At 29.4% G+C, this 18312-nt stretch overlaps 1 protein-coding gene across 5 annotated transcripts in view; it reads right to left on the bottom strand.

Annotated features, from left to right (window-relative positions):
• The window catches only part of LOC130448472 (complexin), a 535599-nt gene that overhangs the window by 437338 nt on the left and 79949 nt on the right, over positions 1–18312 (bottom strand). Inside the window, exons 4-5 of one of the 5 annotated variants that reach the window (XM_056785886.1) lie at positions 13165–13393; positions 11485–11805 (exon numbers count right to left, since the gene is read on the bottom strand). The exons of the other annotated variants lie outside the window; for them this stretch is intronic. The gene's annotated coding sequence lies outside the window, so the exon portion shown is untranslated. The remainder of the gene's footprint in view (positions 1–11484; positions 11806–13164; positions 13394–18312) is intronic. 5 annotated transcript variants of the gene reach the window in all.

The raw sequence follows: 18312 nt of genomic DNA, 5'->3' as shown, positions 1-18312 counted from the left end.
TTCTAATATTGAATGATTTATCAATTGATCAGGAGTTAAATCTTTATTATTTTCTTTTATACATATAAAATGTTCAATTAAACTAGAATGAAAACGTCGACAGGTGAATTGGAATTGCTATTTTGAGATGTTGTATAATGTAGTTCAATTTTGTGTAATTTGCAAAAATCTTGTAGGTCATTATTCTTAAATTCTGAACTGCAATCAGCTGTTATTTTATAGGGCAAACCATGATGAGTAACGTAATTTAATATATTGTCAACAACTGAAATTCCATTCCCACTTGACATTGAGTATGCTTGACCGTAACGACAAATAGATACATTTTCTCGTTATTGTTGAATATGAAAGATTTACTATCTTAATAACATTGATATATTAAATCAAATTTAATTGAAGGGTTTATATTATATTCATTCATTTAACACAATTCACAATTATTAATAAAATTTTCTACGTCTTCTGAACTCATAGGTTTGTTTTGATTAATTTACTTATATCTATTTTATTTTTGCGCCAATTATAAATTTCGTGCCAATTATAATTTTCGTTAATTATTTTTTATCTTCTTTTGAATAGTTAAAGTTGTGAATTTCATATTGGTTTATTTCTACAGGATAAACTTTAAGATATTCATTTAAAATTATATAAATTGTCTTAAACGTTTCATTTGTGTTATACTGATTATAATTTGAATTTATTTATATTATTTTCTTTTACCATTAGTTGAATAAGCAAAGTTATGAATTATTCTATTAAATTTCTTATATATACTCTAATTAATAAGTTTTTATTATTATAGTTTCTAAAAGTTTACTATTTTTTTTTATATTTTACTTATTTATTATCTATTAATTCTAAATCTTATGTATTCTTATAACATGATAATAAGAAATAAAAAAGTTCTTTGCATAAAAATCCATTTTATAATTTCTTGAATTGCGTACCATTTCAATGAATGATAATATCTACGTTTCCAAAATAGTTCCTCAATTAACTTTTCATTTAGTATAACATTTAATATTCTATTGAAATATTTTGAACTTATTTCATTATTATTTCTATCAAATTCTTTGTTAATTGTTTCGTAATTAATCACCATTTTCTCATTTTCACTATTCATGTCTCTTTTATTAATCAAATTACTTATATTTTGTATGTCCAATATATTTGTATTTAATTCTGGTTTTATAACATAACATTCTTTTTCTAATATATCATTATCTATTTTTATAACATCATTTATATCTTTTTCTTCCATTGTCTCATCATTATTTATTTGATTTATTTTTCTATTTAATTCTATTACATTTTCTTTTACTTCAATTTCATTATCCTTTTCATTCATTTTTAATTCATCTAATTCCATATATTGTAATTCTACATTTAATTCCACTTTATCAAATAATTCTACTTCTAATTCTCCTTTTGTATTATTATTCATTTGTTCTACCATTATAATATTTTCTTCCGAATTCTTTCCTGTTACATTTAATTTATCTTTTTCTTCTTCATCAAATAATTTACTGAGATCTAGTTCTAATTGTTCATTTATTTCTTTACAATGATTTAATTCTGATTCTTTCATTTTTATGAATTTTTGAATTTTTGGTGATGAATTATTAGATGTAAGATTTATTTCAATTACTTGTTCACTGGGTATTGATTCGTTAGATTCTATAAAATTTTTAAAGTACGCTAATAGGTCATTAGGAGTAAAATTTATTTCTTCTATTTTTGATTCTTTTTCCCGAGGCTCTTTTCGAAAATTTACGGTTTGATCATTATTTTCTTCTTCTTCCTCTTCTTCGCTATTTTTATAATTATTATTATATAATTCTTCGGATGTAAAATTAGGTTCGTTTCGTGATTTGAAATATTTATTATTGCTTGTATTATTATTATTGTAATTGTTATTATTATTTACACGTCTACTAGGTTTGTCAGAAAAATTTCTCGATGTCGTAGACATCGGTTCTGGTCTAGGTAAACGGTTTACAGGTATTTGGTTCGGACGGAAAACATTTTTCCTAGGACCAAACACTTGTGCATTCGTCGGGTAATTTTGTCTTCTCTGTGGCATAGGATTTATGTTTACAGGTTGACTAGGAAAATTATTATTATTGTTATTGTATCTTTCATTATTATAATTATTATTATTATATCTATTATAATTATTATTGTAGGGTTGTGGATAGAGAGAAATTATTATGTTGATTATTTCTATTGTTTTTCATTGAGTTAGTTTTAAAATTATTATTATTATTATTATTATTATTATTATTATTATTATTATTATTATTATTATTATTATTATTATTATTATTATTATTATTATTATTATTATTATTATTATTATTATTATTATTATTATTATTATTATTATTATTATTATTATTATTATTATTATTATTATTATTATTATTATTATTATTATTATTATTATTATTATTATTATTATTATTATTATTATTATTATTATTATTATTATTATTATTATTATTATTATTATTATTATTATTATTATTATTATTATTATTATTATTATTATTATTATTATTATTATTATTATTATTGTTGTTGTACTTAACTCTAGGCTCATAAAATTGGCCATAAAGTTTTTCGAAATTTTCAAATTCATCGACGTAAGCCATAGCGTTTTCTAGAGAGTTAGGCTTTTTTAAATACATATTATTACGTATAACACCTGAACATCCCGCTATAAAGGTGTTCAAGGCTGTTTTCCCACAATGATTAATTTGGCATCTTTTATCAATTTCTCCTAAGTTTAAATTATTACTAATTATTTGGATAGTTTGACTTTTCAATAATTGTAATCTGTTACCAAATGCTATTAAATTTTCATTTTTAAATGGTCTCGTTCTAGTTAATTCCCGTAAAATACAATCTAAATCGCGTCTATCTGCAAAACACTGAATCAACGCCTCTTTTAATTTCAACTAGGTATTTAACTCAATTCTATTTCCTACCATTAACTCGGCTTTATCTATTAATTTCTCTTGTATGCATTCTAAAATATGATTATTAATGTCTTGATCGTTATAAACTGAGTACGTCTCTATTAGGTTTTCGCATCGATTTATAAATTTATTTAACGTATTTTTATTTTCGTCATAAGGTTTAATGTTTTCTAATTTTAATTTTAATAATTCCCAATTTAGGGTTTTTGGGCTTGAAGTTGCCATTTTTATATAATCGGATTCTCTTTTAAGTTTAACTTACTGAATGTATTTAATAATTTATCAAAATCGTTCATAAAATAATATATTTAAAATTATTAAATTATCTCTTCCTTATTCAACGTTTTGATAAGGATGGATAATAAAAAGAAATAAAAATAATAGGGAAACTTGGCACTTTCAGCTATCTGAAGACCTGTCCCTCGTTGAATACATAGGTCTAGTGCTGAGGTACTGAAGTACTTAGCCGGAACTTTATCGCACTTTGCGTAAAACTCGCGACCGCACTAATACTACTGACTGCGCCAATTATAAATTTCGGTTTTCGAAATTTATTTTTGAATATTTGAATGAATACAATTAATCTCAAGATCGAACTAATTATAAACATTAAAAATCATCAAGTTGTTTACAAAAATCTTATTTATAGTAAAATAATGCTGATACATGTTTACGATATTTGATACAAAATAGAATAAATGCTGATACATGTTTATGATATTTTATACAATTGTATTGTTTATAAAATGTCCTTCAAGAATTCTTCGCATGTAACTCACTAATTGATTGTTAATGATCACATGCTGATTATTATTTACACTGTATTATCACAAAGAACTAATTGATTATATCAATGTAAACACGTTAAAAACGTAAAAAGTTGTCAGAGTAACAGTCAACGATGTTCACTCGTTGGCTATTCAGACGGTATGGACAACCGACAATTAAAAACCATGAAAATTTCAGTTATTTCAAGTTTCTACAAAAATCGTTGATTTGAAAATTTCGAAAATGTGAGATTAGAAAATGGTGGACTTTAAGCATATTACATCTCATATAAAGTTGTATTGACATTTCGCGTAGATTCCAAAAATGAAACTATAGCATTTCGTTTAAAATAACGAAGTTTGGTTAGGTTTCAGAAAAGTTATTTTAGCTGAAACGAGCATTTTGAAAAACCCATGCAAGCAAATTTTCAGAACACTAGCCCCAGTTCTTTACCATACGCATATCGATTCAGTTCGTCGTGAAGGACCCTGTACATTGTGTGATGAAGTAATGGAACAAGAAAATTGTCAGTGTCAGTCTTATCATGAGTTTCAGTATCCATAAAGCACATTTTGTAAGACCACCAATTACTAGAAGCCAAGTAAGCAACATTTCGAATTTTATGGAATCTTCATGAGGCAATTATATAAAAATCCTAATTTTCTTGAAATTATAGTATTTTTAGACGAGGCAATGTCTTATTTAAGTAATACGTCAGAAGATTTATTGGTCCTTATTTTTTCGTGATCATTTAGTAGCTGAACGATCCTTGAAATATCTTCGTACAGCAGTGCTTTCACACCTAATTCCGCTCTTTTTGAGATGCAAATAATGGGAATAACTAGCGTCCCAAAAAGATGGTTCACTATCATATTACGATCTCAATTTTCGAAGGTTTCTATATAACAAACAGGGGGCTTTTGCTTAGTTCAAATCTTTTTCTATTTTTCTGTACAGGTGAAAATGAGACATTCAAAAATGTTTCCCGCAAAAGCATTTACCTTATTATAACCGAATATGAAGAAGGAAGACCATGTTTGAGAATTTTTTCCCGAGAAACAGCAGAAAGACAGAGTCAAAGTTTTCCTACGAAAATTATAAAATTATAAATGTATGCATTGTTCAATCGAGACATTAACTGAATGATTGAATCCAATTCAACGTGAGTTTTGAATTATATCACTTAGAATAAGGAACATTAATATTCATGGTATGAATTTCAAATTTCCGAGTTTTCTGGGAAAACCTGGATTCGTCTTACTTTTATTCAAAAGTTTCAGAGGCTAGGTTACAATAAATGTTTTTTGGTGATCTTATCTTTAAAAATGCGACAGTTACAATGGAAACATCCTTTTCAAACTTCAAATTACCTTCTATACATGAAAACTGTCACCTAGATGCGGACCCAAATGTGAAGTTCATAGAAACAGGATAGGACTTTCTGATAAGAAGGTTTTACATATATTTTCTTGAATAAATTATCTTGATTTCAGGTCTATTTTGAGTGATAAATGAAGTATATTTTAACAAAATATTTCTAAATTTCGAGCTTATTTTGGTATCTGTCAAATTATACCTTTTAACTATATTTTTTATAGTAAAAATGCGAAATTATACGAAACTATTCTAAATTTATAGAATATAATTAGAAACTGTTTAGTATTTTCATCATTTCTCATTTTAATGTATAGAAATAATTTCTAAAAATATTTTTGTCTTGTCGTATTTGATTTTGTAACCAATTATTTTCCAATTTTCATTATTGAATCACTTATTATTTCATGAAATCTATTTTCTCTAAGTACCTCATCGCAGGATTTTCATAAATTTAAAAAACAACATAAAATTTATTTTTTCTTGTTATCTTATGAGCTGCTATTCGAGTAGACAAGAAAAGAAAGGCGAAAACACAACTTAAAGGATTCATCGGAAAAAGACACAAAATGAAAACGAAGAAAAAGCCAATATGCTAGAAAAAAACTAAGATTGGATAAACTGATAGGAACCATCGTGAGAAACTCCAAGCCTGGTAGAACATCAAAACCAATAGCGGTATATATCGAGTTGAACCAAGAGAAGATTTAATAGATTAGGGAGGACACCACCAAGAGGAGATAAGAAGATCTGAGAATTCACCTCAATATCTAGTTGAGGAATCTGTCAGACCATATAATGGAAGACTACGACAGACATCAAAGACCGAAAAGTTAACTAGACCACGACCTGTAATTGAGATGTTGATTAAAACGAGATGGGAGAAAGTGAAGGAAGAACCTATTTGAGGTTCCGGCAAGACATGAGGTAGGGATAGGAGCAACTCTTTTGAATCGTTTTCAGTACTAATTCTCAAGAAAACTTCGAAACTAAAAGTAAAAACAAGGATTGGAGTAGTTGGCAGAGCATACACTTCCATTAAACTAATTGAAGTAGTGCGGCAGCGAGTAGAAATAAGGATTGAATGCCTAATAGGATGATGTCTGTAATAACCTGAATCATTGAGATAATGCAGTTCAATGATTTGGCGATTTTCTTTCAAGATTTGACTACTGGAAAATACAGCAGTTTTGGGATAACTTGGAATTATTGATTAATAAATGTACGCTTCATATATCTACAATCCAAAAGTGAAGTGGGTTTTATTGATTTTGAGAAAGATTCGGGCAGTGTTCAGGTTGATTTAAGGAATGATAAAGATGGAATATCAGAATCATGAGAAATTGAGGACAGGATTTTTCGATGTCAATACAATCTCCTTAATAGATCTTGTGAGTTGAGGAGATTGATAATGCCCTCTGGAAAGTATATTTTCTGAGATTACGTCGGTGGTTAGATTGTTCAGAGGTTTGGGATTATTTGGTAGTTCATCATTGTCAGAATTAAGGTGCTGCGTGGTTCTTAGTTGTCAGATTAATCAATGTTTGGTAGAAATAGCTCTATTCCTTTTTGGCACAATATTGAGAAGCATTTGACTGGGAGAAAGTGGGGGAAACAAATTACTAAGAGAACTGAGATGAGTTTGATCTCACGCAAAACGCAGCCGATGGACTTCTACTATTTTAAGAAGAGTTCTGGAATAACTATAATCACAATATAGGGTTTTTCTTCGGTGAATTACTCTATGGTTAAGATTGTCAAAAATCTTAAAAACTGACACATATGTTATCATTAGAGGTAGGTTGTTTTGAAATGTAGACCGTATGATTCTAGGATTTTTTTACAGTGAAATCAGAGACAAAGAAATTGTATGCTAGAATAAAAATAATATTTGCTAATAATGATTAGCTTAATTACCAGCTAATGGATTTTTATAGTCGTTGATGATATGGATACTTCATACACTAATAATTACATATAACACTAATTAACCATATGCAATTTTCTATAAGCATGTGAGAGAGTGATGGATAATTCATAGTAATAAAGGAACAAAACAAATTGGAAAAATGATCTCACACAAATGCTCAGGAGAAAAATTGGAGTTTTTCAAATATGGTGCTACGGTAGTTCAGAATATTCAGAGAAGGTGGAAGATATCAATTACTGAGACCAATAATTAAATAAGCAGCTGAAGGTTAAATATGTTTCATTGTGATCCAATTTGAGAAAATGCTAGTCAAACATTGAAGTTGCAGTTAGTAAATTAAAAAGTGAAAGTGATGGTTTCCAGCCTCGGAAAGAAAACGGATTCTAAAGAATAGCTCTGTTATGGTAAATAAGTATGTGACTCATTTTGGGAATCTTAACTGCTATTAATAATCCGGTCAATTTAGACATTCCAAGTTACATAAATTCCCATCAAGCTGAAAATCAGTAAAATTGTTTGAAATATAATTGAAAATAGAATTTGAGTAATCAAGGTCAAAAGTAAAAAAAATGAGTTTTTCGCAATTTCCAGAAAAACGGTGAGTTTTATCATAAAAATACCTCAGACAAAAATTGTAGACCATAAAATTATCTACAAAAAACGAATCAATACCGTTTTTTCTTACAAGCCATTGTTTCTGTTATATAGTGATTCAAAGTTGTAAAAGTTGTAATATTTAATGGTTTCACCAATATAATTGTTGCGAGTATTTGTAAGAAATTTCTGTTGACTGGTTGGAACTGTCATAAGTTCATCAAATGAATTATCAATTGCAGAACATGTTTCTAAAGTTCGACGATGTTGTTCTACAGCTTTGGTATTTCTCGTGAAATCATTACAATTGAATACGACAGTAAATCTGAAACATTATAACTTTCACAACTTTTTGAATCATTATATATTATATTTCAGAAACGGTGGCTCGTAGGAAAAAAAGTATTGATATGTTTTTTGTAGATAATTGTATGATTGTACCGATTTCCAGCTCGATAGTTGTAATTTAACCAGTCTGTAATATATGAATTACACTTCTTGGAACCAGATTTATGTGAATAAATATTTCACAACGTATTTGAATTGAATTATATGGTAGTTTAGACGTTATTTTATCTACGAAAACTATCGCATTGAACTTGTGGTACAAAAGAATAACGCACAATTTGTAAAATCGGGTTGGGAAAACTGTTATCTTCAAATTGTTCAGACAGTACTGAAATATTAGATGTTTGCGATTATTTCAACAAAATTTATGCAAATTTATTTTAAACTCAGCCGGAAAGAGTAGCTGACTAGTAACGGCCAGTATTAAATTTCATACATTAGTCGTATTTTCTCGTCAAGTAGACTATTATATGTCACCGGACACTGTCGGAAAGTCCTATCTAAATACACGTTCCAGGAAAGGTTCGGGTAATTCGCAATTAGCCCTCTCGCATTATTATAGCGTTATTATACATTGTAAGGTATGGTGCTAATAGCTTATCCGGTAATATAAAGTAGGAAGGGTTGGATTTTCGAGTAGTGGTAGATTGACTAACTCGGCTAATAAACTTTAAATTGAATTTGGGCTTGTAATTAGAAATTCGAATAAATCTAAGACAAACGTTTCTGTTTCGACAAATCCAAATAAAATTTCACAATTTGATAAAAAGTTAAAAGAAAATACAGAAGTCGAATTATGAGACAAGCCGTATAAGTACGATTAATATTTGAATTATAATGAAAGAACCAAAATTTTCTCATTATTTTCATTTTTTGAAAATTCATTAATATCTTTAAGAAAAATCAACATTTCTATACACTTTGTTAATAAGAGACCTTTTATTTCATAATGACTTTCGTACTTATTTTTTTCAAATGAAAAAATATGGCGTTTGAGAGACAATTTAATATGCTATATGTGAGTATGAATTTATAAAAACTTATTTCGTCTTCCTATGTTCAAAATAGTGAAGTTAATGCATTAAGCAATTTTTTTTTGTTTTAAACATAAATAGAGTTATTGACAATTCAAAGCTCAAAACTTGATTTTTTTATAATGGATATAATCTCCTCTTGCCCTAATAACATCTCTCATACGATTAGGTATAGAATTAATCAACTTTGCGGTAGAAATTTTAGCTCAAATTATTCTTAGTTCATCTCTTAAATGTTCTATCGAAGTTAGGATAAGACTGTATACTACCCTAAAACCGACTTCTTCATTATAATCTTCCTCGATTCTGGCTTATATTGTCTTCGTCTTTAATATAGTCGACGTAACGTAGGTACCACATGAATTTGCTGAAATCTCCTCGACATATCTATTAGCCCTTGAACCTCGTCCTCCTATAGAAATTTCACCCCAAATCATGCAGGAACCACCTCAATAACCTTCCGCCAGGCGCTTATATTTTTACAACATGCTAGAACTTTTGTTCTATTTCACTTTCCAATTAATTTTTGATAATGATTTCATTTGCTATTTTACTATGAGATTGTTCATTTTTAGGTGAAATAAAATCATATTTTTTTACACAATGTATCACGAACTGCTTTCACAAATACCTTCCATGGCATTCAAATAATCTTCTTATATTATTTTAGAATATTTGAAACATATAAATACTGAATACTTTTCATAAGATTTTATAGTGTTTGATTTTTATACTTTGCACTTCTTATACAAACCTCTTAGCCGCTTTTCATTCGGCACTGCATATGAAGATGTAGCAGTCTCTTCAATGCCTCAACGGGTTCTTTTCTGATAACGAAAGCATAGAAAAGCTTTTACATCAATAGGAACGTTTTTTATGTTTGGCAACTGTTCTTTTATCAAATTTTGAGCCAGATTTGAAAAAAAATATTAAATTGATCAGGAGCATCTGCTGGTAATCCAGAAGTAAGCAATATCTACGTGTTGATCCCAGCTGATTCATTATATGATAAAAAATTTCCATCGGCCATCTACTTGTTACTCTTTTCGTCATTAACCGGAGTATCAACTCCTACTTTGAGTTTTACTGTAAAATTGTAATCCATAATAATTTCTATCTTCTTGTTCTCTTTTCATTGAACGACTGAGATTTACTTTTCACCTTTTGGTTAGGGAATGATGAGCAGATAAAAAAACTTAAACACAAGAAGTCCAAGGAAATTCCCATTTCCTATTAATAACGAAAAAATATGTCCAGCGAACGGCGTAGCGCACGTCGAAATGATAAACACTCGGCTCTTCGAATCGCTCTCTTGGCCTTCTTGGAGACACATTCTGGTTCATCTGAGAACTGAACAGGAGTAAGTTTTGGACCAATCACAGGTGTTTTAGGGGTCAGGTTGTTTCAATGTCTACTGACTAATAATAACTTCTCGCACCTCATAGAGCTGTCGTTGCACTTGAGCAGCATTAAGGTGACGATGTTGTTGATACAGTAATCACAAGCGGTTGTACATCGCCTTCTGCCTGTTCCAGATCCTCTATGAAAGGATCCGATCTAATAATACGCTGGCACACTCCTCGAACCGCTGTGTGGGTCATATCCAATTGTCAAGAAACAGCTCGCTAACCAAATCCATTTTTTATTGAAGAAATAACTTGGGCTGCTTTTTGTGGTGTAGTATCCATTAAATTAACTCATTTGAACACTATTGACATTATGAAAAACATAAAATATGCAAATTTTTTTTACAAAAACTATAATTTTATTATTTGTTATAATCGGTGAAAACTACTTATTAAAATTACTTCTGTTAGAACTAAGAGATGAGCTACTTTTTCTGTGGATCAGGTACTGGTCGTGTCAGGTCATGTGCAATTGGAGCAGAACAAGTTATAGATATGGTCTTTCAGTTTTTGCCAGATTCTTGGTATGGCAAATTTCAAATACCCTTTTTTTCACCTCGATACCAACCTAAAGTGAAGAAATAAAAACTAATGTCTATAAAATTCGATTTAACGATAAATTAAAAACTGCTCACCTTCCAAACATCTTTTACAATAACTACAAGCAACGTGGTTTGTCAAAATACGTTACATAGGCTTCACTTAGAACGTGCGAAGTCTCTAGTTCATATTTTATATGTTAAACTTCAATATAACGTCAATGGACCACATATGATACTAAATGCATCAGCATCATATTTACACCTTCGCGATGACATTTAAACATTTTCTAGGCATTTAAAAAACATCTGATCGTTCTTTCTCACTCCACTACCATCTGGAGGCAGTATTTTTAAATATGTATATCATAACGAATTGAAATTTATAAAAACAAATTGAAAATTAGTATTATTTCTATAACTATCACAAAAGCAAACTTTATATCAAAAAAGGTATCATTATAATATGAACTTTAGGACAAACAACGTTGAAGTCATAAAAAAAATTACCATCAGTTATTTCTTCTTCAATCCATACTTCCATTTCCATAAATACCATACAATTCCTCATTTTTAACGTTGATTTTAATTTCGTACCATTCTCCTGATAAAGCAGGATCATTATGAATAAAATCTACTCTGAGTTTAGATTCTCTAAGTACTACAGTTGCTTAATGTAACATTCGGATGTTATCAAAATCGATTTTGTTTGAATTATATTTGAAATGGATCAATTCGAAATGGTTTGAATCTGTATTAGTCGATGTAGAAAGCTTTAGATCCACAGAACAATTGGGGGGGGTTTCCGAGGAATATATCCACTGATGAAATCTAGAAAAATTCCATTTAAACATATTTTCGCACAAAATATCGATTACTAGAGATAAAGTGTGAGATAGGAAACAGAATACACTGAAAACAAAAATTTATAGTAACTTTTTTATAACTAAACAATTTTTATTGACCAAATACTCATTACATACTTTGTTTTGAACTACTAAACATCCTAGATACTTTTTTTAACCATATACTAGATACAATTTATTTATTGACATTTTTTATTAATGCATTGTAGAGATTTTTCATTCTTATACTTTTTTTTAAACGCGTTAATCCAATACCCTAATCAAATTTCGAAAATTGAAACTTTCTAGTTACTTTTTTACAGCGATTTTGATTTTATACATATTTTCAAATGTAGTTCATAGTTATCAACATATTAAATTGTTCTTTGAACATCATATTTCTTTCTTTTTATCTGATGAATAATTGACAAAAAAAAAATAGTTAAAGTCTAAAGTTTACAGCGGTCAAATTTCAATGCACTTAAGATTATAAAGTCTCAAGTTAAATAACTGCAAAAAATTTACACCCCTGCAATCGCAAATCTCTCATGTAAAGTTGAGCTATGAGATGCTGAAATTACAAAAAGAATGGAAACTACAGATTTTTTGCTAGACACAGTGTGACAGGATGTGCATAATATGCGATATTTTTGTTAAAAAAATATATTTTGTGACAATTTTTTCAACAGTTGTATTAGGTTAAGAACACACTTTATGGCAAAAACAATTCCGAACGATATTTGTTAGTATTTGAGATTTAAAACATTTTTGTTTGGAGTTGATGAGTATAAATAAAATGTTCAAATAGATAAAAAGGAATTCAATGATTTCAGTAGAATGTCAATGTTCTGAATAACATTTCGTTTTGAATAACTGGATTCCGAAGGTAATATCGAATTGAAATTAACTTGTTTGAATTGTATATAATATCATGAAAGAGGCCTTTACAATCCAGTACATGTTGAATGATTAAATTTTATACAAAGTCCCCTTCGGGCGATTGTCAATATCAGTAATTGAAATTACATTGCAACTTAGTAGTAAAATTATATGTCATGATTTGAATGTGGAGAAACAAAAGATTTCACTAACTGAATACTACAAAGCAATGAGACAAGTTTCCTATTTTCCATCCTAGTTCATCGTTGTTTAATGGGTAAATACGTTCAGGGTGTCAAACATAAATAAAAAAACGCAATAAAATATAGGGTGTTCCATTTAAAATTCCAAAGTTTATGTCGATACTGATGAATTGGGACACCCTGTATAATCTAAAAGTCAAAAATCTAAAAATTCTTTCGAATACAAAGAACTTTCGTAATTAAAGTATTTTGATAACACTTACAGGTTTGGAGAATGTGTCACCTTATGTTTGAAACACTCTACATTTCTACTTATATCGACCAGCAGTGAATTATATAAGGCTCGCTAATGTATATAAAGTTCGAATCTCAAAAGACTTATACGTAATTTGTGGAAACTATCACTGACTGTGATCACTTCATGCTACATCAAATTGATCACTTTTAAATCACCAGAATTTCAAATGCATGGGCCTAAGTACTATTCGATACCTAAAAAAAATTAATTTCTTATAACAGAGTTGAAACATTTTATAAAAATGCTGAGCAAATTCACATTAAAAACAATATTTCCTTGTACAATTTGCCTCAAGATGGTGTTGCGGTCAAGAAATCCATTCAATCGTGCACTAAAATCGCATATGACGGCTATTTTCTTTAAATTGTTCCAGGGAAGTCGCTTCGTTAGCGTAAACTACAGATTTGACATAACCTCACAAAAAAGTCCATAAATGGGGACTACGTGGAGACCAGCTTATGTCTTCTCTCCTGGAGATCAAGTTGACAGGAAAAGTTTCACAAACTCGTGAACTCGTTTCAAATTCAAAAAACGAAGAAGTCGTCTTGTTGAAGTCCTCATTAAGATGAAATTAGTCTTCAAAATAAGATACTGGTGAATATTCGAAAGCCCTCAATAATTTGTTATACGAAGCCAAACATCTGACTAGTATCTTTAGGCTCCAGCTCTTGCACCAACTGAATTTTGTAAGAGTGCAGCCTCAAATATTTGAATAGACAAGTCAGTATCAGAACGAGTAGCACTGTCCACGTTTTCAACAAGTCTAGAGGAACCTGGTCGCTCGGATTTTGGTTTAACCAACGGTTTCTTCAATCTTCTCGACCTATTGTCTAATCAGTCGGGCACCTGGCGCATCATTAAGTAACGAATTTTGCAGAATTCTCTACTCGCTAAAGTCGCCGAATTATCGATTATCTCCAAGAGCCACGCTACGAACTGACACGCTCTTCCGAATGGCTGCGTTTACGAAATAAGCAATACTAAATTGAACTGTATTCTGAAACATCTTGTATAAGCAAATAAGATACAACAAAAAATGTCTGACTATCATAGAGAGCGGAAAAATCGTAAAAAATTTATATATTTTTTTTTTCTTCAACGCCCTTTATCTTGAATTTTTTTACTGAGAAAACTCCGAATATTTTTCAATTTTCTATCTATCCTAGAGTCAAGATCACCTTTTTCTGTGGTGAGGATTATCAATTCGACTCTTGTACACTCTAGCGTACAGTTTGGTCGAAATTTATCCGCAAAGTCTTGTGTTAAAAAGATTAATTTTCTGTAAGCCCCTTAATCAGTTTTGTTCGTTGTCCTGATTATATCATCTGTCATGTGATTCACGTGTTCATGGAGCACAGAATTTTAATTTCGAATGTGTTCTTAACACTTCCAATATATCCTCGGACTTTAGTAAGGATTTTATTGAACAGATTGCATATTTCCTAATTCATTTCATAATGCTTTAGACCCCACCGAGGTTCTGATACACGGACGGTACACGGCCGGCGACGGATCAATCACTGCTCGTGAAATTTTGTTCAATAATGATTTATTTATACAACCTTCTGCAACTATAGTAAACTACTAAACCCTATGTTTTTGAGGGTTGTAATATCGTGCCCTACATCCACCAGGAGTGTAGTGAAGAGCATTTGTAAACATTGCCCTGTATATAACTCTGGATTCTATTAATGTGGGTAAATTACCAAATTTGTCAACATTTATTGGTTGTCTTGTACATTTTCGTTGGATAATTAAGAAAAAATCTACGCTTGATGGCTTAAAATCACTATATTGTTCAAAAATTTTATAATGGAAGATTTTTCGTTCTGGTCTCCGGTAATTCAATAAGGGCTGCTGACAATCATTTTTCATAGCGAATAGATGAAATGAATTTTGACACTTTCTGATAGAGTCGCAGGAAATGGTAAATTATTCAACGAGCAATGAATGATAGTCATTATTCCACGAGTATAAAGTTTGCAGATAATACGAGTGAGAAATTAGCATGCCATGCGTGTTATACACTATATATTTTCTACAGTTCCAATGGGTAATAGCGGAATTATATAATAAATAACATGAACTTCCCCTTAGCTATAAGATTTAATAACAAAGAAAAGGTATTTTCATTCTTTTAAGAAAGTTATTTACTCATTCACAATATTGATAGATACAATATTACAATGATGAAACGTAATGTTTGAAAACTCTGGGCAAGGTAGTGATATATCTTTATATTCTTTTTGTCCAAAATATTCGATCTTAAATTTTGGGCCATCCATAAACATATAATTTGCATCATAAAAATGCCCCAATTAACGTAAGCAATTAAAAAAGATGCAACAAGTCTCGTCATCAAAGAAATGCTGCTAGACGTGCCAGAAAACTTCTTTGTGTGGATGATGATGCTTTATGGTTGAATGGAAAACATAATGATACTACTAATCTTCCTGACATTAACAATCCAAACGAAAACGAAGTGACTGCTACACCAGTTATAGTGCAGGAATTCAAGCTCAAAATGGTGTCAAACCTCCGAATTCTTTAATGCAGCTCCGATTTTCCTGAAAATTTAGAATTGAATTCATCTTACCCTCCATATCAAAATCTATATGGTCGCAAGGTGTGCAAATTATTTTTAAGGGGTGAAAACCACCCCTTATAGAAAAATACTAATATTATAGTTTTTCCTACATTTTTCAATTCAAATGTTTTTCGTTTATACAGCATTAATATCTTAACATATTGTATAATAGAAAATTTATAAATTTTGAAGTATCAATCCTTAAAAATCTTTAAAAACTACTCTTCTAATGAAAATGTACAGGAAAAAATCTTTTAACAATTTAATACATCACAATTTCATTTTTACTGTGAAAAGTTCATAGTCTTTTGATAACATCAACAGAAAAAAAATCCGCCCGCCAAAAACTTTTTCATATCCTATAATTGACAAAAAAAAATTCAAATTCTTATTTTTTATGTAACTCCATTAATTTTGAAGCTATCAAATCCTACAAAAACCCTTTTGAGTTAATTTTCAGAGCTACAAGCCTATGTATACAAGAAGGGCTTGAGACCCTCCACATTTCAATAATAAAGGGCTGTGGATAAGTAATCCTCACACTATAATGTGTATAGATTAATTTGGTTATAACTCCGTCAATTTTTATGCTACAAAAAAAATAAAATCCAAAATAATCGTTATAAAAATGTGTTAATTTGATTATTTATTTGTTTTTGTATCACTTATAGTTATGGAGAAAAAATGAGAAAAGTTTTTTTTTAATTAAAAAAAAATATTATTTAATGCTCAATAAGTTTAATTTCGATTTTCAATGAAATGGCATTAGTTTTAGTGCAATTTTTTTAGCTTCAACTATTTTACATCATATCTCACTGAAATTTCAGTCAAAACAACTTCTATTAAAAGTCATTAGAAAGGTCATTTTAAGCTCTATAAAAAGTATTCTATGACGTTTTGTTGAAAAATGTACTCTTTTCCCGTCATTACGCTCAATTACGTAAAACAAAAGCTATTCAAGTATCTATAAATTGCTTTAGGTAAAATATATCTTGATTTCTTTGTTTCTTTATAAGCTTTATTTTTGTTCATCACACTTTTAATAAAATAATAATAAAAAATAAAATGCATCATTACAGAGTTATACTACGTAAAAATCTATCAAAAAATCATACTTTTGCTATTGCTACTATTGCGAATAACTCAAAAACTATGGATCTGGCGAAAAAACTTTATATGATATTTTTTACTTCAACCTAAAGTAGTAAAATCAAAGTTCATGGACTCAACATTATTAAGTTTATATCTTCAATAATTATAATTCTATTTTCTGTTAATTTCTTTAATTAAAATAATTAATCGCTTTTTGTTTTGTTAATCATTTGATTTGATGTTAATTTCATTAAAAAATAATTTAAATGGAAATAGAATTGATTTCGGAACCGCTATTTTTATTCAATAATTTCTAAATGTAATTTGCAAAATATGTAATGTCATACAAAGGAGGAGGGAGTCTGACAAATGTGACCAGCTGGACAAGGACGGGGGGGAGAGGTGAAAAATCATGAAATTCATGTGACTTATGGATGACCCCTTGTAGGATTTTAACAAGGAAATTATGCACACAAAACATAATGAGACTTTACAGATAGGATTTAGAGTTATAAAGTTGATAGTTGATGACCCAGACGATAAATTTTCAAAAAAGGTGAAAAATTGAATACAACTAGTTTCATATTTAAGAAAAGAAACTTACTTACAATTCAAATAATTTCTCACAATATATATGAATACACTTTCACAATAACGTGAAACTAAACGATTTTCAAACAAATTTCGTTGATTTAGAGTCGTTGACGAAGTTAATAAAACCGTCTACACAAAACTCTCAAATATTTGTACAACACTGAAACATGTAATCCTTTCTAATTAACTGGCGGTAGGAAAATCAGTACTAGAGGGATTATTCAGGATATTAGTTTTTTCTGTTAAGACGTTAAACTACCTTTCTCTACAAAATATGTTTGTGGATATACAGTGATTTGGTAGTTTTACCTGGAAATTTTTCCGGGAATTCCTCTAGAAAGGGTAAGAAACAAGATGAAATTCACATTAAGGATGAAAATGGTAAAATTTTAACAGGAGAAACAAAAATAATGGAGAGATGAGGAAAATTTAATAATGAAAATAATAGAATAGGTAAAAAAGAGGGCAACAACGTAAACAAAGAAAATATAACGAAAGATGAAGTTATAGAAGCGAACAAATGGCTAAAAAATGGAAAAGCGGCAGGATGAGACAAAATAGCAAAATAGCAAACAAAAGACTGGAAGATAGATTGTTATAAACTATTTATAAGTTAAGCGGATTCCGCAAAGGTACATCACGTATTTACCATTAAACAAATTGTAGATAAAGCTGGTCGACTAAGTACAGACGTATTTTTTGGATTTATTGATAAGGAAAAAGTATTCGACAGAGTACCTAGGGTGGAAATATGGGAAAATTTAGAAAGAAGAAGAATAGATGTCGACTTACGAAATGAAAACATGAGCTTATACGAGTTGTCCCACGACGAGTTAAGAC

Source organism: Diorhabda sublineata, chromosome 8, assembly GCF_026230105.1.
Source record: "Diorhabda sublineata isolate icDioSubl1.1 chromosome 8, icDioSubl1.1, whole genome shotgun sequence".
NCBI classification, from domain to species: Eukaryota; Metazoa; Arthropoda; class Insecta; order Coleoptera; family Chrysomelidae; genus Diorhabda; species Diorhabda sublineata.
Note: the sequence above shows the minus strand (reverse complement) of the source record. Positions and strands in the feature narration are given on the sequence as shown.